General features: G+C 31.3%; 2 non-coding genes across 2 annotated transcripts; both read right to left on the bottom strand.

Annotated features, from left to right (window-relative positions):
- Positions 1-2,754: 2,754 nt before the first annotated feature.
- On the bottom strand, positions 2,755-2,884 carry LOC143069900 (U12 minor spliceosomal RNA). The gene has a single exon (XR_012976518.1). It is a non-coding gene; the product is annotated as a U12 minor spliceosomal RNA (small nuclear RNA).
- Positions 2,885-9,154: 6,270 nt separating this feature from the next.
- Positions 9,155-9,303, bottom strand: LOC143069893 (U12 minor spliceosomal RNA). The gene has a single exon (XR_012976512.1). It is a non-coding gene; the product is annotated as a U12 minor spliceosomal RNA (small nuclear RNA).
- Positions 9,304-27,441: the final 18,138 nt, after the last annotated feature.

Below are 27,441 nucleotides of genomic sequence, written 5' to 3'. Positions count from 1 at the left end.
CATGTTGACAGCTATATGTCATGATAAACAAGTCACTGGTCATTAAACAGACTGATCTCTGAGTTGAACTTACATACACAACAGCATAGCTGTCCCATGTGGCGAAGGGTCTGTTTACCAGGAGCAATTGAGATCACTCGCAGTATTTGGCGAGGTTTGTATTGCAAAGCTTTTAGTTGTCGATGTTTTGTTTTTTGTACTTTTATTTGTCTGTAGGTCTTTCAGTTTCTTAGCCATGGTGTTTCGAATTATGTGTTTGAATGTCCCTTTGGTATCTCTTACCACTTTTTAACAGGTAACTTCAATCGAAAACAACATACGGGGATATAAGTACTTTTATCTAATTGACCCCTAAATTTACCATTTGGAACAATTACTAATTCAAAGTTTGGCTCCGAACATAAAATTATATTGTATTTTAAAAAACAGTTTTTCGAAAAATTGTTGTTTACAGTCGTGAGTTTAAAGATAAAATATTTATTGCAATTTTAAAGTGTTACAAAATAATAAATACTTTTTAAGGAGGTAGACCTAGGTTAAGGGAAATAACTCTGAAAATCATCAGTACGTTTGTGTCAGCCATTTTCATAAATATGTTCTAAGCTTCTTGGATACATAGATTATTTCCAATCTGTTTCAGGTAAATGCGTAAAATTCATTGACAAAACTTGACTTTTACAAACGCATAACTGATTTAAAGAGTTATCTCCCTGAACCAAGGTCTACCCTCTTAAATACGGTTTATTCTGGCAATGTGATTTACAGAGACATTTGAATAAGAATACCTGGTTTTCTTACATACAAAAAGTTCACTGTCAAAAGAAATCAAAAATAATATATTTGTTAGTTCTTAAAAACACAATTATAACGAGTAGGTATATACAAAGATGATAGTATTATGATTGGGTTGTCGTCTCTTGGACACATTCTTCGTTTCCATTCTCAATTTTATTTGCAGATGCTCACTTTGGTTTGTTTGGTTTTTTTTTTCTCCTGGAAAAGGATCTATTTATGTTGCATGCTCTTCGAATTGTATAACGCGAGGTCTAATATAATCAAGACAATTACACATTTCTAGGTTTGCATTGAATTAGTGTGAAAATTAAATTACAGTTCCAGAGAATTACAAAAATTTAAAGAAAAACATAATGGCTATATGAATATTCTCAGATGAACTTCAAAATAGGTAGGTGGAAATTTTGAAGAGTCTATGCTTCAGAATTGATAAGTTTCATTATATCAAGTTAAACGTCGGGTCTGACTTCCGGAAAATTTGCGTGACAATAATTGAATGATATTGAAATCAATGAGGAATTAAAGTGTAAATGTTGTAAACCGCAACCAATTTGTAAACATCATAATTGAAGACGAAGAAGACAGACAACGAACGAACACGACTTTAACTCTAATTTGAACTATCAGAATGATAACTTACCGAAAAGCATTTACAATCTCCAAGATCATTTCAAATAGTACTGAAAATGTAAACAATGCACAAAATAGTATAATAGCTTTACCAGTATATCATCATGGCTGTAGTCATTGCTTTTAAAAGATAGGCGAACGATACCAGAGGGGCATTGATACTCATAAATAAAAAATAGACTGACAACACCATAAAAAGAAAAAGGCAAATAGAAAACCAATAGTACATAACACAGAATGTTTTAATATAAGAAATTTAGATTAGACCTTTGAACGCTTCAATCTTTACCTACTGAAAAAGTAGAAGTCATTATCTGTGATTGGATTGCTTTTAAACTATTTTTTAATTGAATGCTATAAACTTACCTTTACATGTATATTAATATGAAACCTACCAAGCTTACTGGTCTATATCTGATATCGTGGTGCCATTTCATCTGCAGTAAACCCTGAGAATGATGGACCTGAGTTAGAGGTATGATTATCGGCTAACAAGGAACCAATGTAATTATTGTCCAAGTTTTCTATACTTCCAACAGACCTGGACTAATTCACCAAAAAAAACTGTTTGGAGATTTTGTATTTTAACAGCAACCAAGAGTTATATTAAATTAAAATAAAATACTATACTTCTTATTAAACTAAGAGTAAGTGACAATATTCATTAGGTTTGACGATACTGCTTACTTTTAAATGTAATAAAACTATTTGAGTGGAAATTCTTTTTGGTTTGTGTGATGTTTAATAAAATGTAAGCAGTAAGTGTGTACCTATTTGCATAATGGTAACATGCACATATTTTATATAATAGATATATAATCAGTATTTTTAAGTGTTAATAAATTAATGCTTTCGGATATTTAATCCACCATGTTCTACATACAAAAATGCCTGTACAAAGTCAAGAATATGACAGTTGTTTTCAACTCGCGTGTTTGAGCATTAGATTTTGCTATTTGCGTAGGGATTTTCCTTTAGAAATTTCTATAACTTTTTCATTTCTTAACTTATATTTATACACTATCATATGTATCTAAGCGCTGACTAACAGCTCTGCTTATTCAAATTTACTGGTGTATACTAATTTATCAAAGTTAAATCAATAGACATTTTTTTTTTAAAAAGTATACAAACTCACTTCTTTCAATGATTTTTCGAAAAGCTTTTTTGAAAAATTTAGCTCTAGATGTTTAAGCATCACGCGGTTTAAATATTGCCTATCAAAAAATTGACAATAATAAAATGTCTGACAATGTAAAAAAAGGTAAAAGTGTAAAACTATCAGAAGTTGTTTGACAATTATTTTACTTTTTAATTGATTATAGGGTTCAGGCAGATCACAACAACCCAGACATCCCACTAAGTAGGTGGGTCACCGTGGGGGTAACCTGTACCCTTGCAGAAATTCTTCCTAGATTAACTAGGCTCATTATTTTCCTTACTCATTAGTTTAAGGCATATCACTCATGATTCATAGATTTGACTTGACAATTTTCAATATATAACTTAAAAAAGGTACACAATCATGTTTTACTTGCAAAATTTACAGCAATCATTATTTAAAAACATAGTTTTATGTGATGGAATTTTAATCAAATCTATTTGCAAATCAGATTTAAAATCGTTTTTAAATATGAATTTTAAAAATACATTTTTTGCATAATTTGTGAAAATGAAAATTATAATGAAGGACAATCGATTGTAAAGTAGAGTTATTTCCCATTTAAATCTTTCTTTTCTATTAATTTAATTCCATTCTTTCTATTAACTATGTATCTAAAAGGTAAAGTTTATAACTGATATGTTACATAATCGTATTTTTACCTACCAGATAAGTGTTTAGTATATTTTTTATTAGTATATATTCATGATAAATGGAATCAAAGCAATGAATGAAAGTGACAAAATAAAATTCTGTATGATATGATAATAGTTCAGATGATTTAAGTTTAATTACTAGATGATAATTATTTCGAGATGTAATAGGGAAATATTACTAACGGTATTTCAACTGATCGGGAGGATCTTATGTTTTAATTTGCATAAGGACAGTCTATTTGAAGATGTGTGTGATAACGATGATTGCCCTTATGATACTAATTGAATTCTAATCACCTAATAGTGTCACCAAACGCATATACATAAGAAGTGAGTGTATGCTATAGGGCGAAAAACTGAACACTTCATTGATGAGCTTATCCCAAAACTCTTGTCAAAAAATGGACTGGTCTTAGATGAGCAAACCTCTTTAACTCCGCCCAGTCAAGGGAAATGAATGTAGTAATAACTCTACTTTATAATTGATAGTCCTTTATTATTGCATAGGTTCTGAAGTGAATCTGTAAAGCCTTTAACTAATGTCTATACTGACAGCTTTGTTTTATTTGTAGTGATATTTAATCTTTCATAAAAACTTTAAACACTATTTTTTTCTGATGAATATTAAATTTCTCGTCATATATAGATTTGTTTCCTATCTATGGTTTTAAATCAAGATAGGAAATGACAATCCTTTAATATAAACTAACCTGAAAAGAGATGTTAAGGTAATTTGTCGAACTCAAACAGGGTCTCGTTTTAAGTATGAGGTTGATTTTGGTTTGGCCTTGTTAGAATTCAGTTACATTGACTTTTTAATACCATTCAAATTAACTTTGAAAGAAATAAATTTTATTGAATATTTTTATGCATATCTTCATGGTTTTATTCAATCTATCATTTTTTAAACATAAGATAAGGCATTACACAGTTGCAGATGTTTGATATCTTTTATCTTCGTTTATAAGGAACATACAGATACTGCCAAATCTTGTTACATAAAGTGGAAAGTTGACAATAAGAAAACAAAATCCATACGTTTTGTCGTATGTTTAGTTCTCAGCGAATTCGTACCACATTTTACTAGGTGCAAATCAAGGTATGAGACCGAGCCAGTAGCAAAGAGAGAGATACGATCAACTTACTTACTTACTTAATTGTTCAGTAAAAGGGCATAATCTATCAAGTAGAACGTGGTGATCTACAAAATAATGCATGATTTTTCTCATTAAATCTTTAAACGGCATTTTGAGCTTTAATTATAAATCAAATGATTTTACTTTTGATGTACGTTTAGATAACTCTATAATAACAAATGCATAAAACATAAGACATAAGACATAAGACATTTTATATCACTAAAGCCCCAACATTGGATATGTTAGTACAACATTTTGCATCAATCAATTGAAGTGTGAACATATTTGCATTAGATCAACATGGTAAACAAAGGTACAATAATAGTATATATATAATAATGTGAGAAGTACAAATTATAGTAACATGATTAAGCACATGTATTAAAAGCTTTGAATAAAACTTTTGCAAAATTTTCTATTCCAGTAAGTGCAAATAAATCTGATGTATTCATTAGTTCTTTAAATTTTAAAACATTTAGGTTATAACATATATTTAAAGGTAAAAATTTAGCTCTTACCATTCTAGCTTTAATAAGAATATGCAATGGTATTCTACCCAATCTCCATAAATCATACAATTTTTTAAACCTTCAAAATTGTTTTACAAAATTGCATATGCAAATTTTCTATATTATTTCAATTTTTAAAACTCCATACTTCTGCACCATTTAACATTTAACGGTAACGGAATAACCGTTGCACAAATGATATCGGATATGTTCATTGCGTCGTAACTACAATCCCCTTCCCTTTCATAAATGTGACCTACCGAATTAGACTATTTACCGGATTTGTTATCACATAAGCAACACGACGGGTGTCACATGTGGAGCAGGATCTGCTAAACCCTTCCGGAGTACCTGAGTTTACCCCTAGTTTTTGGTGGGTTCATGTTGCTTATTCTTAAGTTTTCTAGGTTGTGTCATGTGTACTATTGTTTGTCTGTTTGTCTTATTCATTTTTCGCCATGGCGTTGTCAGTTTATTTTCGATTTATGAGTTTTTGGTATCTTTCGTCCCTCTTTAACAAAATCGGTACAACCTATAGGTATCAAATAGCTCTAATTGCGTATCAATTGGTAAATTTAACTTCCTAGCCTTTCTTAAGACTATAAACATGGTTTTTCTTGCTTGCTGTACAAGATGTGCTTTGGTGTCATTAAAATTACCTTACTTGAAAATATAATACCAAGGTATTGAAAATTTGTAACAATATTTAGGCTTTCACCACTATATTTAAAGTTCATGTTATCTGTTTTAAGTCTAGATCTTGAAAATATTACAACTTTTGTCTTAGATATGTTTACTTGTATTTTCCAGGTTTGACAATATTAAAACATGTCATTTAATTAGGCTTGTAACTCTGCTGCCGTTTATGCTAAAAGAACAGTATCATCTGCATACAATAACAAATATATAGGAAAATATACAACGACTTCATCAGTATCAAGAAGACGTGCTGCAATACGATGTTTTAGTACTATTCAAAATACTTTGGGTTATCTTTCTTTTACTTAAATTTTATTTTAGTAAATGTCATTGGTATCACCTACATTTAAAAAATTATTTCATTTAGAGAAGGAGATTGGTTACAACTTATGTACATACATGTTATAAAATCGGTTTTTTTTTCTATTGGTGAAATGTTTGTGTACATTGTGATCTGCAATTTCTTTTTTTAAATTAGTGATTGTACGTCTTTAAATTCAAAAGAGGACTAAATAAGGACAGAAGTTCAATTTCCCATAGACTCGCAGTACACGTAAAGTTGGTTTTTTTTAAATTAAAATAATTTGAAAACAATTAAACTGATGATTTTCTTTAAATAAATTTATAACTGCATGCTTGAATTTTACTTTTAAAATGATTTACAACTTCATACTTGATTTGATGTTCCAACAGAAACACGTAAAAGGTGTGCAAATCGTTAATTCTGACATCTCTAATGAGTATTTACATATACATCAGTGTTTGGAGTACATTATTTTTAACGTTGTCTTCAGGGTTCAGTTTTTTTTTACATATATAATAAAATACAAGATAAGTGCGCTGTTTCTTTGGTGAGAAGATTAATGGTGCATTGCCTCATATACGTTTAGTGTTAAAAAAACATGTTAAGACCAGCGGTTAAATAAATGCAACAGTAGTATACTGGTGTTAAAAAATCAAACTAATACAAGTATCAGATGAGACGTTCTGTTACAAAAAGAAAGAATTGCTATACAAACACATAAATAAAAGAAGTAAACAGACAGAAGATTGTGCATGTTGGTCGATGCCACTGCTGGTGGACGTGTTCGTCCCGGAGGGTATCAACAGCCCAGTAGTCAACACTTCGGTGTTGACATGAATATCAATGAGGTGGTCATTCTTATAAATTTCCTGTTTATAAAACTTTGAATTTTTCAAAAAAATAAGGATTTTCTTATCCCAGGCATAGATTACCTTAGACGTATTTGGCACAACTTTTTTGGAATATTGGATTTTAAATGCTCTCTAACTTTGTTCTTGTTTGGCTTTATAAATATTTTAATATGAGCGTCACTGATGAGTCTTATGTAGACGAAACGCGCGTCTGGCGTACTAAATTATAATCCTAGTACCTTTGATAACTATTTACACCACTGGGTCGATGCCACTGCTGGTAGACGTTTCGTCCCAGAGAGTATCACCAGCCTAGTAGTCAACACTTCGGTGTTGACATGAATATCAATAAAGTGGTCATTTTTATAAATTTCCTGTTTATAAAACTTTGAATTTTTCGAAAAACTAGGGATTTTCTTATCCCAGGCATAGATTACCTTAGACGTATTTGGCATAACTTTTTGAAATATTGTATATCAGTGTCAAAGTTCAACGTGTGGCCTGATATTCAAGGTTAGATAAGTAACAGAATGGTCTGGTTAAACGAAAATATATGCATGCACTAAAGATAAACAAGTCGCACAGTACAACACAAAAATAAAGCTGCACTAAAAATGAAAAAAAAAACACGTTATAAATTTTATGCGTCCGAGGCACTTTCAACTTCATCAGAGAAGCTCAAACCCGAATATAATTTTCAAAAGTTAAGTATGTATTAACCCGAAATCGTTGAAGAGCTATATAACCAAAAAAGAACTAACAAAATTACTAAATGCATATAAAGTCAACTTTGCCTGAGGAAGTTTTAACACGTTTGTATTGCAGTTCTGGCTTCTGAACTGATGAAAGTCAACCAGCGGAGGCATCGACGGAGTGCTTAAAAACACACATTAAAAACTACATTGTATAGCCCATGATAAGTAATACACGTTGATAGGAGACCATACAAATAAAAGTAGATTTATAGATGTCACTTGCTTAACTCTAAAACATAACTAACTTTTTAAAACGTATGATACCGCAGTTTTCTTTTCCTAGTATCATTTTAACATTTATATTCTCCGAATTTAGTGTTCATAAAATGTACGTAAAAAATAAGGCGACAGTAGTTTGCCTATTTTCAAATCTCGTAATTCGAATAGTAAAAACAAATAAGGTAACAAGGAAAATCCGGAGGCAATGCATGATCTCCACAAGGAACGAGACCGGATTCGTGTACATGATTAGCGTCTCCTTGTGTTCGTTCTTCATTTCCACGCAAATACACACCCATTCAAATATGTCACATAATGAATAGGTCTTAATCGGTGAAAGACAGATCATATTGCTATGCTTATAATAAAAGACCTTACACGATGAAAACATATCGCTAGTGGATTGAGACATTGAAACACCGTATATCCCTTTATATTTAATAGCTTCTCTAGTTTTTATGAAAACACTTTTTTCAATTTTTTGATGTATATATTTTTCTCTCCTAATGACAGAAAAAGATTTGCCCTTCGGACGCTTCACATTTTTTTTCTATTTTTAAACTCTGTGTTCGCCTACTGAAATAGCCATTATCTGTGATTGTATTAATCCTTTACTTATTATTTTTGAATTGTATGGCATGAACTTATTATTACATGTATATTAGTATGCAACCTACCCATTTTACTGCTCTTTATCCTCTGAAGTAAACACTGAGAATGATGCAGATGACTGGAGGTATGGTTATCTGCTAACAAGGACCCAATTTGATTATTGTTTAATTGTTCTGTGCTTCTCACAGCCTAAACTTATTCTTAAGAAACTGTTGTGTTCGGGCATTTTGTTCATCAACAACAACAAAAAGATGAAAATGAAATATTACACTTCTTTTACATTAAAACATTTTGAGCTTTGATGATAATCCTACCTTTAAAATAGTTAACAACTTTTTGAATTGGAAATTAATCTTTGTGTATGATATTCAATACCACGTAAGCAGTATATATGTAACTATTTGCATAACGATAACGTGTACAGTATTGCTTTCAGAAATTTACTACATCAAAAATGTATATACTAAGAGAAAAACAATGAGCTGCTTCAAAAACGAATGCCAACATACATAACACCGAATAGCTATCAACACTGCATCATTCAAATTAACTGGTGTATAAAAGTTTGTAAAATTAAAATCAATGATAGACCATTTTCTGGCATTTGACAAAAATATACAAACTCACCTCTGTTAAAAATTCGTCGGACATATTTCGTTAAGCTATTGGCTCTAGACATTAAATTATCACGCGGTTCATATATTGTCTGAAAAATAATTTACATTAATAAAGTGTCTGACAATATAAGAACATACAAAGTGTTTAAAACTTATTGTCAGAAGTTGCTTAATAATTGTTCTATTTTTAAATTGATTATAGGGTTCAGGCAGATCACAACTACCCAGGCATCCCACTAAGTAGATGGGTCACCGTGGGGGTAACCTGTACCCTTGCAGAAATTCTTCCTAGATTAACTAGGGAGCCTGTGACTACCCAGGCTCATTATTTTCCTTACTCATTAGTTTAAGGCATGCCAAATTTGCTTCATAGATTTCGCTAAATTATTTTCGATATTTTACTTAAACAAGGTACAATATCAATTTTCGAACTGCAAAATTTGCAATAATAATCATTTAAAAAGATAACTTTATAATAATGGAATTTTAATCGAATCTATATGCAAACCAAACTTTTAGATCGATTTTAATTATGAATTTTTAAAATAGAATTTTTTGCATAAATTAAGAAAATGAAAGTTATAATGAAGGACAATCGATAATAAAGTAGAGTTATTTCCCATTTAAATCTCGAAATCTTTTCCATTGATTTAATTCCAGTCTTTCTATTAACTATGTATTTGAAAGGTAAAGTTAATAACTGATATGTTACATAATCGCATTCATAATTTCATGATAAATTTTAGTAGATATATGTTTTTATTAGTATATATTCATGATAAATTACCCTAAGCTTCCATTTGTCATGAGATTTTGTGGTATGGATTTGATATCAGCAGTCCTTTTACTCAAGAAATTGAACGAAACTAAGTGTGTTTGATTGTTGACTTGTAAAAAAAAAACATTTATGAAATCAAAACAATGAATGAAAGTAACAAAGTCAAATTCTGTATAATATGAAAATAGTTTAGATTATTAAAGATTCATAACTTGATGGTAAATATTTCGAGAAAAGAACTCTGCTTCATACCTGATAGTCCTTCATTGTTTCATAGGTTCTGAAGTGGATCTATCAATCTTTAACTTATGTCTCTACTGACAGCTTTGTTATTTGTTATATTTATAGTGATATCTAACCTTATATAAAAACTTAAAACTGATAAATATTAAATTGCTCGTCATGTATAAATTTGTTTCCTAAATGTTATTTTAAATAAAGATAGGGAAAACAAGTGTGAGGTTGATTTAAATTTTTTAGAAAGAATGCAGTTCCATTGAGTTTTAGCATTCAAATTAACTTTGAAAGAAATTAATTTCATTGAATATTCTTATGCATATCTTCATGGTTTTATTCAATCTATCATTTTCTAAACTTGAGAGAAGGCATCATAGAGCTGCAGATGTTAGATTTCTTTTCTCTTTTTTACAAGGAACATACATATGCTGTCAAATGTTGTTACATAAAGTGGAAAGTTGACAATAAGAAAACAAAATCCATCCCTTTTGTGGTATGTTTAGCTCTTGGCCAATTCGGACCACTTATTTCTAGGTGTAATCAATGTATTAGACCGATCTAGTTGCAAAGGGAGAGATACGATCAACTTATTCGCCACACTTAGAATTGCTCAGTAAAAGGGCATAATCTGTCAAGTTGAACCTGACTTATAAAACAAAATATGGCCTTTCGAGCTTTCATTATAGTTCAAATGATTTGACTTTTGATGTACGTGCAGATAACTCTATGATAACAAATGCGATGTTTAAATGCTATTCGAAATGTTTCGGGTTGTCTTTCTTCTACTTCAGTTTTATTTTAGTATAAATCGTTTGTAACACCTTGATTTACAAAACTTTTCATTGGCAGAGGGAGATTGGTTACAGTTTGTGTACATACAGGTTGTTTTGTTTTCGTGTTTGTGTCTATTGTGATCCTTAATCATTTGCAATTTCTTTTCTAAACTAGTGATTGCACGTCTTTAAATTTAAAGGTGGACATAAGAAGGAAAGAAACTCAATTTCCCGAAGACTTGCAGTACATGTCAAGTTTTTATTAGAATTTGAATAATTTGAAATAAGCTGATGATTTTTTTCAAATCAATTTGTAACTATATACTGGAATTTTAGTGTTTAAAATGATTAACAACTATCATACTTGATTTGGCGTTCCAACTGTTTTGATTCAAGAGGTACTGCTTATGTAGACGAAACGTGTAAAAGGTGTTCAAGTTGTTAATTCTGACATCTCTAATGTGTATTTACATATACTTCAGTGTTTGAAGAATCGTGTTTTTTGTTGTTTTCTTTTGTTTTTTTTGTTTTTTTTTGGGGGGGGGGGCATTTTTTTTTAACATATATAACAAAATACCAGATACGTGTTGCTGTTTCTTTGGTAAGAAGATTAATGGTACAAAAGACCAGCGGTTAAATAAACGCAACAGTAGTATATCGGGGTTTAAAAGTCAAACTCATAAAAGTATCAGATGAGACGTTCTGTTACAAAAAGAAAGAAGATATTAAGAATTGCTGTACAATAAAAAAAAAAAGAAAAGAAGATGTGTATAATCGCCAATGAAACAACTCTCTACAAGAGCTCTAATGACACAGAAATTAACAACTATAGGTTACCGTATGGCCTTCAACAATAAGCAAAGTCCATACCGCATAATCAGTTTTAAAATAACCCACAAATAAAAGAAGTAAACAGACAGTAAATTGTTAATGACTCTTATCCATACTTTAGACGATACCAAGTTCATGTGTTTGATAAATACTAGTATATCAATCATCAAAGGTCATCTTGTGGCCTAATATGTAAGTTTAAATTAGTAATAGACATGTCTGTCCTAAGGATATAGAGAAATGCGATGCATGCTCTGAGAATAAAAAGGTCGCTAAATACAACACAAAAATAAAGTTTCACTTATAAAAGAAAACACCACGTTATAAATGTTACGCGTTCTAAGCGCTTTTCTATGATAAACTTCTTCAAGAAAGCTCAAAGACGAATATTTGGAATACAAGGGTATAAAATAAATCCGAAATGGTTGAAGAGCTGTATACCCAAAAGGGACTTAATAAAATAACCAAATACATCTAAAGTCAACTTTGTCTAAAGGAGTTGATCCGTAGTTTCTTTATAATTAAAAAAAAACGGACAATTTTAGAAAGATTTGTTTCAGATCATGTCAGTACCTAAATACTGACTACTGAGCTGATGATAGTCCATCGGCTGATGTATCGAACCAGTGCTGAAATGATTTAAACGACACGTTGTAAACATTAGCCCATGATAAGTCATACAAGTTAATAGACCCATAAAAATGATATCGCATGTGTAGATGCTTCTAAATAATCCTTGCTTAACACATAAACATTACTTACTTTATATCGAGAATCCAGTATACGGTATTACATTTACATTTTCTTTATCAAGAATAACACGAAATAAGTTTCTTTGAAAGGGAAAATGAAAAGAACCTTCAGTTCTCTTTTGCATTCTTGTCTTTCATATTTGCTTATATACTTTGCCTATATGCCTTTCTTTGCTTCTTAGTTACAACTAACATAGTTCTATATTTATACATCCTATCATTGTGCCATGGTTAATATTTGTTTACATATTGTTTTCGTTTTTATAGTCATTCAGATAACACAATGTTGACTGCTGACATTTTTACCTATTATATTTGTTTGTTTTGTTCAAACATCGTTGTGCATATAATGGAAATGTATGCGACTGTCATACAAGTGAGTGGTTCAGCTAAGTATAAAACCTGGTTAATCGACAATTTTCTACATTAAAAAGGCCTGTACCAAGTCGGAAATATGACAATTGTTGTCTATTATTGATGTGTTTGAGCTAATGATTTGCCATTTGATTAGTGACTTTCCGTTTTTTAATTTTCATAGGAATTCAATATTTTGTGATTTTTACCTTTTCCCATTATTTTACGATGTATTTCTAGATACGCAGTTAATCTATATATGAAGGGATTTGCAGACTCGTGTTAGTGTTTTCTGATGCTTTCAGACTTCGTGTTGTTGTCTCTTTGACGCATTCCCCACACCCATTTTCAATTTTATTCGACTTACCGTCAGATTTGAACTTAACAATAGCAACATGGCGGGTGCTACAATTTTACCAGAGTTCATTCTGAGATTTAGATTGTGCTCGTGTCGTTAAATTTCTATTAGTCATATCAAAGCACTCGCACCCTCAAAATGGAAAGGGGTTAATATAAGTTGAATTTCACATTCGTATTCTATGAATTTACTGTTCATAAAATGTATGAATTGGGGCGACAGTAGTTAACTTATGTTAAAATCTCGTTTATCGAATAAGAAGAGACTAACTTAGGAAACAGATAAAATAAGAATGAATCACATAAACTTCATAATGAGCGAGACCGGATGCGTCTCGTGTATAAGCGTCCCCTTCTTTTCATGTTTCACCCCAAGCCAATCCACACTCATTAAAAAATGTCTTAATTGGTGTCGATTTCAGTAGTTCTTCGTCATAACTCAGTCTGATTTAAACACAAAATTATCAAGATGCTTGATTTCTTGATTAACAACATATTTGTTTTGAGGACGTGTTTTAACAGACTGTTGGCATTACAATAAGAACGAATTGTGCCTCTCTTCTAGTCGACTTGTTTCTTTACTATTATGAGTCTCACTTCATACAGGAACTTCTTAAGAAGAAAGATAAAAAGTTAGCAATATGCTTAAACTTTTCTTTCCGCTATAAAGATGATGTTTTCTCGCTAAAAAATTCAAAATTTGGTGACTACCAGTATGTTGAACGCATCAATCCCATCGAACTAGAGATAAACGATACAACAGATACAGTGAAGTCGGACTCATATCTTGACTTACATCTAGAAATTGACAATGAGGGTCGGTTGAAAACAAAACTTTACGACAAAAGAGATGAGTTCAGCTTCCAAATTGTGAACTTTTCATTTCTAAGTAGCAACATTCCAGCAGCGCCTGCATACGGAGTATATATCTCCCAATTGATACGATATTCCCGTGCTTGTATATCCGATTATGATTTCCTTTGATAAAGAGTTGCTGCTCACAAGGCAGCAATTAAACCAAGAGTTCCAAACGGTGAAGTTAAAATCATCTCTACGTAAATTTTACGGACGCCATCACGAGTTGGTTGAACATAATGGAATAACCGTTTCGCATCTGATATCAGATATGCTCCTTACGTCGTAACACCTTCCCTTTTCATGAATGTGACCTACCGAAATATACTATTTACCGGGTTTGTCATAACATGAGCAACACAACCGGTGCCACATATGGAGCAGGATCTGCTTACCTTCCGGAGCATCTGAGATCACCCCCAGATTTTATTGGGGTTCGTGTTGTGTTTAGTTTTCTATGTTGTGTCATGTGTACTATTATTTGTCTGTTTATTTTCGATTAATGAGTTTGACTGTCCCTCTGGTATCTTTCGCCCCTCTTGTGTAGTGAACGCACATCTATTGATATAAAAAGTCCGTGTTTTGTGACAACGAATGAGCATAAAGAATTAACTTAGTTGTGTTATTTCCATACGATAGAGAAGAGGTTATATTACTACTGCGATATGGAAAATAAATGATTAGAAAGGTGAAATCGCCTCGTTTTTCAAATATTTCAGTTTGAAGTCGTCCATCAGTGTCAATATCGAGGAAAAGATAAAGATATTAATATGCAGACCTCCTTCTTGCGGAAGTATCCTTAATCTCAAGTTCACTAGAATATATATCTCATTGAAATGGGACAGAAAATTTTGAAATATCAATCCTTCAAACTAAACAAAACTTATGTCGATCGAAATGTACAGCATTTTCATGCTATAATCTCTGATGTATCTATTTTGGGAATAAGTGTGGTTCCACACATGATAAGATTTTTCATGACTTAATACGATGAATTTTAATCTACGTTTCCTATTTATGTAGGAAAGTTTATCTTTAATGAGACGATGTCGATTGCAATTGGGCATTGGAGTAGTAGAATAAAGTGTCTATATTTTTCACCAGAATTTTAGTCTTATAATATTGCTTATGTTGTAACATACAAACTCTTTATCAGCAAATTCTACATAAAAAAAACACGTTTAGCATTATCTTTGGTAGAAGTTGTCACGTTTTGAATATCCGAGGATAAGCAATTAACCAATGTCCATAAGTATTGCAACTAATTTGTACATAGAATAATTTGTATCAATAAGGGAAGCAATGTAATTTGTTCAAGTTTTTTTTTACCCCGGGTATAAAAAGACTAGGTCAGATATGGAACATTTTTTTATGAGTTTTTGCTTTTCTAATGCTCCTCAATTGCGTTCCAGGTGAAAGTATAAAATTCAGAAAATCGCTCGAACAAATTAATTTCATCACGTGTTGTTTTCAGTTTTGATAATTTATCTGACTTTTCAACTGTATTGATTCGACCACCAATGATGAGCCTGGTTTAAAACACGCGTATGAAGTACCAGGCCAGATATTTGTTTAGTTTCAACACGAAAAATCCTTTTGAGTCGGGTGACTTTCCTGTTTACCAATTTGTACGACTTTGCCCCCCGCAGAGCTATAGAAAAACAGTACATTAACGGGTGTTACACGGACTCTTTTTAGATGATACACGGACTCTTTTTAGTTGTTACACGGACACTTTTTATGAATAGAATCACTCGTGCATGATCAGTGAGTTCATGGGCACTTTAACTTTCAATTAGATTTGAACTTTTTGGTTCACCGACTTATTTCCTGTCTTTTTATTGAACAAAATATTTACGTTAGCATCAATATCTTTTTTTAAACATTTATAAATAAATTTTTTCCAACATTTCCAGTAAAATACAGTAACTATTCATATCAGTACACTAAGGGATTAGATATTTAACTTCAAAAAGGGGGGGTATGGTTTTCTCCTAAAAAGATATTTTGATCCGAAATTTTATGAGAAAAAATTTATTATGGTCAAGCAGATGACAAATTAATGTTTTGCATGATTCCTGATTTTCCAAATACCGTAAGTAGTGCTAATTTAAACAAAAACATTTGGATGATGGCGTTGAAAAGTAAAAAATAAAAAAAAAGAAAATATTCGGTCAATAAATGTTTTCTTCAATATATTGATATGAATAGTATTTTGGACAATGCTGAAAGTAAAGAAATGATGACACTGACGTGTATATTTCAATAAAAATAAGACAGGAAATAGGTAAATAAAAATCAAATCTTACCAAAAGATAAAATCCCTATCAACTCACCAATGCACGATTGGTCCTATAAACAAAAAGTGTTCATGAAAAACACGTCCAAATAAACAGCAAATCTAAAAGAAAATCATTCAACTTATGTCATCAATTGTGGGCGGTAAGATGCGATTGGATCATAATGTAACACGTGTTTATTCCCGATCAACACTTGCAGATAAAGAGACGAGTATGAATTTTAAAAAAAAACATAAAGTATATGCCTGAATATATATAATATTAAGACAAAATCCAGTTTTTCATAAACATTTCATTTACTAATGAAGTAGGGAATTCATTCTTTTGATACATTTATATTGTTATCGAATTTATATCAGTGGCGGATCCAGGTCCAAATCCAGGACAAAACAGGGGGGGGGGGGGGTTCCAACTTTATGTCCCCATTTAAAAAAGGGTTGTTCCAACTCCCGGGACCGCTGAATATTAAATTCATGTATTTGGCAACAAACGCGCGATTTTTACAATTTTTTTTAAGGGGGGATGGGGGGATGGAATGGCACATCCTGCATTTTTTCATCAAAAATAAAGATTACAGCCTGTTTAATTTAAAATGAATTAGCCCCCCTCCCCCCTCTTCCCCGCTTTCCGTTTCATCCATAAAAATCAAACGTTATTCTACCATTGTCTACTTACCACTAAAATATGTCTTTACTTTATTACTTCTTTTTTACGAAGTTGCATTTCAAAACATTCATCTTTTACTTGAAATGGTTCTTTTTATCAAATTATTAGATTCCTGATTTTTTTTCTTGAAAAATTTCTTGAAAAAAATCTCGGTTGAAAGGAAATGAAAAAAAAATGTGTTTTACTACAACTTACATTTACTGCTTTATGACTATCTAAGTTTCTCAAACGTTTAGTCTTGCAAAATGTATTATTACTTTCTTGAAACGTCGTACAATACAGATAAAAAACAAAAGTAACAAAAGAAACAGGCCGGTAACAACCAGCCAAATAGTTTTTCTGTACTTGTAGTCAGGTCAAGGTCCTCGGCTATCGCCTCGGACCTTGACCTGACTACTCGTGCAGAAAAACTATCCGGCAACGGTTGTTACCGGCCTGTTTCTTTGTTACCTTTGTATTTTATCTAATACTTATTTTAAAGACCCCAGTCATATGACTGTTTATACTAGGAATATGAGTAAACAGGTCACTATCGTTTAGGTCATTGTCTTTGTTTATATTGACATTTACTTCACTTTTAGGGGTGTTTGTTTACAATTTGAATAAAAAGAAATGCGTAATAGGACAAACATCCACGAGACAATAACAAAACTTAATAGTTTAACGAAACTGAACTTCTAAAGTCATCATAACATTTGTTATTTGAACTATGGTAGATAGTAGTCTCTTTTTCGAATGCATCAAAACTCCTTAATCTATATAAGTCACCATATCAGATTCATGATCCTAAGTTATTAAATATAACTAGTTTTGTATTGTTTTGTTACATACTTTTCTTTGTTAGTTTGTCTTCTTTTTTCGTTGTCATCGTGTGGTATTCAATTCAACTCTTAGTACCTTCTCTTTTGGAAAATCTGTTTTCTGATATCAAGCTAGATTAATAAAGAACTTGAATTATGAAATTCAAGAAAAAAGACGGCTCAAATTATCATTTCTCAAGTTATGCAGCCCCTAGCATAAATTGGTTGATCGTTTCATCATCTTAGCTTCTCAGTTTAGTATTGGCCAGTTCATCCAAGTGTCGACTGTAATCTAAATTAAAATATTACCGTCTATTTTCAAGTTCCTGGTTGTGACACTGGTTGTTCGATAGAATTTAGGGTTACATGACAAATGATGCATGCATATACGAAGATTACTACCATGTTGCATGATGTTCATCTTGGATTTTTGGTGGGGTGTTTTTCAGTCATAAGTGTTCCGTGTAGTGTGTAGTGAACATATTTATCCTTTCATAGTTTGTCTTTTTTTTCTTCTTTTTATTATTATTGTTTAGTTCTGCAACCTTATAATATTATTGTTATGCCTGCAAACGTTTTATTTCACGTCTGCTCTTAGTATTAAAATCTATTTCATGAAGAAGTTTAGTGTAGATGAATATCATATCACACGTTTTTTTTCCACCACTCGTTCGGTTTAACAGCTTGTTGACTATCAATCCCCGGTGTATCATCTGCCAAGCATTCAGTTCTTCTGTATTTACATTTAAACTACGCATTTCGACTGTAAAAGACAGGTAAAAGATACCAAAGGGACATTCAAACAATACAAAAAATAAACTGACAAGGCAATGACTAAAAAGATAAATGACCAACAAACACACAATAATACACGAAACGTACACAACATGAAAAACTAAAACCTGAGCAACACGAACCCCATCAAAACATGTGGGTGATCGCACGCGCTTCATAGAAAGGATAATCAAATTCTGCTCTACATGTGGCTTCCGTATTGTTGCTCCCTTTAGTACATACCCAATTATTCGTTAGATCGCATTCGGGGGGAAAGGGACGGGATTAAAGTAACGACATTTGGGGCATATCCGCTATCATCTGTGAAACAGATATATATATATATATATATATTCCATAACGGTCAACTCACTCATGATAGTGTGTGTAAAATTAACGAAGGAATGATTTCAACTTCACCACTTGGAACTCTTGGTTTAAGGTTTTTTTGTTAACAAGAACTCTCTAATAAGGAAACTATGATAGGATCTCTTTTTAATGTAACCTCTTATGAATTGCGCTTAACGCGCTATTCTTTATCAAGAGGCTTAGATCAAAAAGTTCAGAAAGTTAAAGATATTAATGTTTATATGTCATAAAAGACATGCAGCTGCAATAGTTTTATGTCAAATTTGTTTGCCAATTAAGTCAATGTCACGCCAATGGTGCAATATCTACGATCTAATCGTAATGATTAATTGTTTTCAAAAGCAATTCTTCAAAACTGACAGTTCTGGATTATGTCAAACTATAAAGACTGTATTTTTTCGAGTTCGATCTTCTGTGTTTTGTCGTATTAAACATGTTTCAAAATGGGACCACTATCTAAGTGTTCAAGGCACGGATATATTTGCAAGTTGTATTTGTTTTTTGAATCGACCTTTAAGAGATTTATTACGGTTAGCACAACATTGTGTAATACAAGCGAAAACCTTGGTGTCATTTTCAATTTAGGCGCTTTCAAGTGTTGTACAAATTAGAGAATAAAAAGATAAGTTTACTCATGACAAATATATCCTCTGAATAGCTGCTGATTTATTATCATTTCAAGTGTATATAACATAGTTTGTGAAGAAAAATCAAAATGTTGTTCCGAAGGTGACAACGCAGATCTTTAGATTCCCTATACCTGTAATATCACTTGATATTAGCATTAAATCACTTGACTTCCTCACCTTCGAGGATTAAAATTTTATGTTGTGTTCTTGTTTAAAGTCATAAAAGGAGATTTAGTTTTTTTTTAAATGGATGACTCGTAATCTTTTACACTTTAACAAAATACATTTGTCGCAATTTATGTCGTAAGAAAACTCGTACCGTACAAGTGCAATGCAGATTATTCTAACAATAGCACGAAACTGCTCGTTAATTTGGGATGGTGCGGCGACGAAATACAAAAAAGCCACTTGACTTTAAAACTTTTTTAGAAAAAAATTCAATGCGTGAATAAAATCTCAAATGACAGGTAAAGTTACTAAGTTGCTATTTTGAAGTACATGTTTAATTGCCGTAAATATACCAGCAGTGTTTATCCTATTTTTATTGCAGTATGTGTCATCGACGTAAATATTTCGCTTCCATTCCGGAAAAGATTTGTGATTGATATATCATGGCGTCAGAATTATTGTTTTGATTCTTTTTCGGAACTCCATCATGAGAAAAAAATCCAAAACCTAGGTCTTGGTTCGCTCTATCATCTAATAAAAATTAGTAGAAAGGATTATGCAGTCCCTTTCTTTGATATTCAATAAATAAATACATATTTGCGTGGGACTTAGAATGATTTACATAATCTTATTATATGAAATAAACGCTTTGTCAAATCACGTTATTTATCATAAGAAAAATTGATTTTGCTATCAAAGTAGTATCAATCATTTCGGATTGTGATTATATCTTTGTCATACGACTAATACATAAATCAATTGACACAAATATTGGGGTGATCCTTTGATGCTATCAATATCAGAAGAGGGCTATAAAGATTTAAATTTGATATATTAAAATTTAGGACATAATAAAAATCTCTCTTTGTATACACTTCTACCTAGTCAAACTTTGAGATTATCCTCCTATATAATCAAGGAGGTTACAAATCAACGCCATTAATATAACTCTGAAACTTGAAACCTATCGTTTTGTGATTTACAAATTATGGTGGCAGGTCTCAGTTTCTAGAAATAGAATATACCCGATTAAATTTCTGACAGCGAATTCAGGAATAATAGAATTAAACTTTTATTTATTATGTAACTATTAAAAACTTGTCTTTATATTTTATTTATTTAAAGACTCTAAATAAAAAACTTGTCTTTATATCTTATTTATTTAAAGTCTCTACATAAAAGACAAACACACAAGAAAAAGACCTGTCGTATTTTTAAAATCGTGACGTTGACTTTTATATCGACATAGAAAATTGACTTAAACTCCAAGGAATTATAAAATATAGAGAAGTCAGCAAATGCAAGAAAAAGGTATGGCTATTGTCCCCTTTAGCCTTTACATTCACAGGGTCAAATTCAAAAGTTGTCAAATTCTACTGGATACGAGTCAAGGGAGAAGTGGCTTAAACGTCAATAAGACAGTCTCCCAACGATAACCATATCAATTTTTAACATGTTAAGCCTGTTTCTATCTAAAGTTAATTGAATTGGTTCCAATAGAAAACATAAAGCTTTACCTCAAGTTTTTGCTTATAATGTCCTTCTGATACACTTTGGGAATAATCAATCAAACTTTGCAAAAGTCTGTAAAAAACAGTTTTATTCAATTTTCAGAGACGATTAAACTTTAATGTTATTTAGAAAGAAGACAATACCTTTGTTACTATTTTCATAAAAGTGAGAGGTTAAGCTCGTTATAAAATCATGCTTAATTTTTTATATACAAAAATGCCTGTACCAAGTCAGGAATATGACAGTTGTTGTCCATTCGTTTGTTGTGTTCGCTCTTTTGATTTTACCCCTTTATAAAGAACTTTCCGTTTTAAGTGTTGCTTGGAGTCCGGTATATTTATTATTTTACTTTTTCTTATAACCTTATAGTTTATACATGGAACACTGGTACTGTAAATTTAAGTAAAGATTGAAATACTGTTTGAAAATGGCCTTCGTGTGAGAAAAAATTCGAGGGGTATCGGCCTCAACTCTAATATGAAGACCTATAATTCTCCGTTATATTCAAGTAATTTTTTTTAGGAACAAAAATCCCTGATGCAAATTTGACCCTGGTCATGGCACCAAAACGTCGAGAATACACGATGAAATGAAGAAGACATTCTAGATATTATAAATAAAACATCATTCTGAATATTATAAATTGTAATGATTTGTATTTGATCTAGAATGTCCAAGTAAACAAGTGAAATGTCACAAAATTATACGTTACAATATGTGAAATAAGTTACGTTCGCGCCGTATTTACAAAAGATCCGACCGCTCCTTCAGTTTTTTATGAGCACCCGTCGATTTGCTTTGACATGCTAATTCAGCATTTATCATATTAGTATCAGTTTCAAGGCAAAGTTTAAATTCTTGGTATCAAAATTAAATGAATTTCTTGGTATCAAAAATTAAATGAATTGGTGGAAGGCTTTAGAGAGTTGAAATTTTACTGAAATATGATAGTTATATTTAACACTATCTTAAGTATATTTAAGCACAAGGACACACATACGAATTATTATACCGTCGTGATTAAGCTTGCTATTGTTAGAATAACTTATATAATGTATACTTGTCTAGAATTACATAACTCGGAGAAAACTCGGAAAAGGTGATTAAATGTCTCCAATCCTACATTCAGATCTTCCTCATACTTTGACTTTTCATGGAAATACTTAACTATCAACATGACACTAGTTATTTATGGCTACATTTAACAAGAATAGTGTAAAAATATTTTCATCAGATACAAAAGGTCTTTTCTTCAAATTGTTTCCATTCTGTCTTAAATTTACAATTTTAGAACTAAACTAAAATTACAAATACAGTTAAAAATAGTTCTTTCTTTTGAGTATGACGATCTCTTAAATTACAAGTCATGCATGTTTGAAATTTGTACAACCATATATCGGTGCAGCGTAATATATATTTATACACGAGTATATATGTTTCTGTTCGATGCCACTAATGGAGACATTTCGGTACCCAAAGACCAATAGCCAGGGTTCCTTTGTGATTTGAAATATCATTGGAATAGTCACTTCCCGTAAAAACGAAGTATGGGCCTGTCCAAAGTCAGGAGCCTGTAATTCAGTGGTTGTCGTTTGTTTATGTGTTACATATTTGTTTTTCGTTCATTTTTTGTATATAAATAAGGCCGTTAGTTTTCTCGTTTGAATTGTTTTACATTTTCATTTCAGGGCCCTTCATAGCTGGCTATGCGGTATGGAATGTGCTCAGTTTTGAAGACCCTACGGTGACCTTTAGTTGTTAATTTCTGTGTGATTTTGGTCTATTGTGGAGAGTTGTCTCATTGGCAATCATACCACATCGTCTTTTTTTATATTGAAAATCATTCAAAAATTAATACGCTACGCGTGCGTCTGATGTATTGAATTATAGGTTGCATTTCTGTAAATATTGACAATTCAATTTCCCATTGTAACTCCTTTTACGGCTCAAACTGTACCACTTTTACTATGAAGTTTTGAAAAAAATCTTATCCTAGAATTGAAAGTTCATTTGCACCACAATTTTTTTCAAAGGTCAAAATATAGGGCTGTGCGGCATATTTTCAACGTTTATATGCCCTGAACTTCTCAGAGTTTAAACTAACACTAATTTTCCTTTAAATTTAACTACCCCTTCCTCGAATGAAAGGTTACCACAGATCTCAATGTAAACAATACTAACATGAGTAACACGACGGGTGCCACATGAGGATCAAGATCTGCTTATACTCCAGGAGCACATGATATCACCATCAGTTTTTAATTGGGGTTCGTGTTGCTCAGTGATTTTTCGATTCTTTGCTTATTTTGTTATCTAATATCTCAAACAAGATTAGAAGACGACTTTTTTTTATAAAGGGGGAGATACCGAGAATAATAACCTGTTATTCCCATAAAAGGAGATAATTCATTACCAGTTTCTTGATATATAACAAAACTGCTGAAACATTTTAGAAAAAAGTATTACGTCATAACTAAACCTCTTTGGTCATGTCGTACATAAGGTTTTTACATCACATTATCGGATATAAGTACATATACTGTCATAATTGAATATTGGTCGTGTATTCATTCGTTGCTGAGGAAATTAAAATTGAATGTCAAATTCAATGTTATAATAACAATATGACATTCAGTCAACTAAATTCATCACGTTTACAATAAAAGTAAATATTTTGATATAATTCTGTTCCTTGGTATATAATTGGATCCCTTGTAGTGCAATGTTTTCATATTTACTTAATTTGTCAATTAAAAGGAACATTATTTACTTTATACGAAGGATCGCCTTTTGTCCCACATTGACTTGTACTAGCACTTAACTTTTAAATCGATGGCTAAACAAAAGTGGAGAAAATCTTTTAAGATACGATGACCATACGACACAAGTAAAGATACGATTGCAGTATTTACTATAGAGAATGTTATCAATGTAAAGAAGTAAGCAAATACGAAACCATTCATTAATTGGAGATATCTTCGGTTGTTTAGTTACTGTACGCGTTCTTTGTCATATAACAAAAGAAAATGCTCAAAGTTTATCCTCAACTTAAAAGAACAGAAGAAAATATATATAAAAGATCAAACATGCAACATAAAAGCGTAGAGAAGGTCGATCTATAAATCTAATTTCAAACCCTAAAACTATTCACAATGTTAAAGTTGACGCCAAAATTGTTTTCATATTTTTACATGAATTAAAATCAATCATTGCACTTGCCAATGCATGGCTGGTAACTAAAAAGGCACCATGGAGACAGTTTTCTTTTCGTTTGATGTCTTCTAGACTCAATAAGTTAAATAAAATTTTAATGTCTTGCAGGAAAAAAAATCAATAATTGACATTCATTGCAATTTGAATAATACTGATTCAATAAAAGTGAATTCAAAAAACAACATGAAACATTTAAAGTTATGCCAGCTATTTTAATGGTGCATCAAAGCGAATAGAAATTCTGCAACATATGACTCCATGCACATGCATGATGCAGGTGTGATTATGCAATAATGATAAAACGTTTTGAATCTATATTTTAGTTTTGAATTTCTATTTAAAATTATGGAAGCGTTCACAAATCGTAAAGGAAGTAGAGCGAGAGAGGCATATCACAGTCGGACATCTTTCTTAGATTTTTTGTCTTTTTATAATCACGTTTAAATGTTATCATTTTAAACACTGAATCAGTATCACTTTTAACCCATATCTCGGTTTTTTAATTTTGTCTTGACCTCGCAAAAATATAAGTTGATAAATTCTGAACCTCCCTTTTTTCTCCAGGATAGCCCGTAGAATTCACACCATTTCACAAGAAAAGTTGTCGGATCCATACCGGACGAAAGAATCGCTGTCAGAACTCCGTAAAATGTAAGGAGACTATAAGATTGGAGCCTCTTTCCCCAGATATAAAACCAAGGACTCCCCACCCATTTTTGAAAGCTGTCTAAATCTTCACTGAAGAAAAGATCGTTTTGAAAATCTATCAGTTCATGCATTTGTTGACAATAGTAGTTGCCAACCTTATTAAAACAAATATTATTAGTCAAGGATTGACCTATACCTGTCTAAATGTTTGCACTAACTTGTACTACTATGACCATGATCGCATTGTTTAGCTTTTATACTTTTAATTGCCATATATTTGAAGAACGTACAAAGTTAAATACACTTCAAGTTTATCTAAATAAGTTAACTTCCTTTGTCGAGAATGCAATAACATAATGTTTACAAATAATACTGGTCTAATTTGCATTAAATGATTATAGGTCAACTGCACACGATTGCTTGAAAAGCAGAAATAATGTGCTAGCTTTAGCTCGAATTATTTTTATATTATAAAACGCTAAGTTAAATATCCCCTATACATCGATCGAATCTCATATCAATAACATTCGTTTAAACGTGAAAGTGTTATCGCAGGTTGGAGCCCGGCAACTATTATAAGCCAACAAAGGGTGCCTTAAACTCAAAGGTGAAAGCGACAACGTTTCAAAGGTAAGAATACATTTATTTTCTTGAATATTAATTTTTATTTTCATAAAGATTTATTATTATATGATAAATGATTTTTGAAAGGCTTGTAGTTATTAAGTAGTATAAATTTGAATTATGGATTTTCTTATATTTATTCATGCACTGTCATTATTATTTTATTTTATTAAATATGTAAGAACGCCGGTAAAGGGTATATTTGGCGCACGTGCATTTAATTTGTATGCCTAATATATAAATTTTGATTTCGTCGTTATTCGTCTTGTTTTCTTAAAAAAACTTAATAACAACGATTTTTGACAGAAATAACCTTAGTTATAATTTGAAATTGTTCTGATTATTCAAATAATTGCCATTTATCAATATCAAGTTTCCATAAATTTTGTTATTTTGTGGTAGTGAAATCGACATGATATCCTAGCTGAATCTTTATTTATATTTTGTATTTAAAATATATAATTGTTTGTTTGTATTGCTTGACCCTTATGGGTGTAATTTTGCAATGAAGATTATTATATAATGATAATGATTCGGATATACAGAAGGGATTTATTAGCGTGAATGAATATTCTGTAGCAATATTCTTTGTAACCATATTGAAACTTACAAGTGAAAAGTAGCAGCAACTCGCATGCCTTCCGTACATGAATTCCTGAGAATGTATGAACACTCAGTCTTTTTTTTTAGATATACATTGAACAGTTACAGTAGTTTATTTGCTGTAGCCTTTTTATCAGATATAAGTTTACAACTCATGTCACACTGATTTTTTTAGCATTTCTCGTGTAAATTATTCCATTATCAAAAGCTGGAGCTTGGGTGTCCTGCTCCTCTTATGGAGCTTCATTTCAGAATTTTTACCGCTTACATCATAACTTGTGTCTACTTGGGGGGTTCGCCAGTCCCACTTTTTATGAAGCCTGGATCCGCATCTGATTGATCTAATCTCTCAATTTATTATTATGCCAAGGATTACTGACGCCACTTTGGTTGTGAGACCCGCGGAAAACAAACAGAACTAAAACACAATGAACAGATAAAAATAAATTAAGATAAACAAAATTTTAAAACTGAAAACTAAGACTATAGGCTTATATGATACAGAATTAAGTTACGAATTGAGATATTCAGCATTTGATTTTACTTTATGAGCACATATAAAGAGCCTCGATTTTAAAATGAGCAGCCGGGCCTTATGGCTTAAACCATCGTATTTTTATATTTATTCTAAAATAAAAGTTATGAAAAAAAACAGGCAAAAAGAACGAAACTGAAAAAACTTGTTGACATACTGTAATATTATAAGTCCCTCTTTCTTACATATTAAAGAACCTGAAAACAGCATTAAATTCACTATTTATTCGAATAGGTTAAATAGTCCTTTGAATTTATTCAGAGAAAATCGTGTTAAAAATTTGAACAATCTTATGATACCATTAAAACATTTCTTTTTCGTAAAGTTTGAATGAAAATTCGTTTTATTAAAAATCTCAATTCAAAAGTTGATTCAAATTGCACTGCACGAATGTATGTAAATACACCCTCTAAGCCTACGTCAACTTTTATTAGATCTAAACAGTTGTATCAATGAGGGTCTAGTTGTGATTTACAGAAAAGAGAATAGTGAGCAAAAAGTGCAAAATAAAGGGAAAAAAATTATAAAGAAAATAGAAAAATAGGCATAAATATATATAATAGAGAAAATTGGCGTATTGAAATATAAAGAATAGATATAGAATATGAAAAACAAGTCTTAAAGGCGAAATAATAAAAAAAAATGAAAATTCCCCTATCCAGAACCTCACAAATGGTATGTAGTATTAAAAGAAAATTCTGAGCACGTCATATTT

Source organism: Mytilus galloprovincialis, chromosome 3 (genome assembly GCF_965363235.1).
Source record: "Mytilus galloprovincialis chromosome 3, xbMytGall1.hap1.1, whole genome shotgun sequence".
NCBI classification, from domain to species: Eukaryota; Metazoa; Mollusca; class Bivalvia; order Mytilida; family Mytilidae; genus Mytilus; species Mytilus galloprovincialis.
The sequence above is the reverse complement of the archived record's forward strand: the minus strand, read 5'-3'. Positions and strand labels throughout refer to the sequence as shown.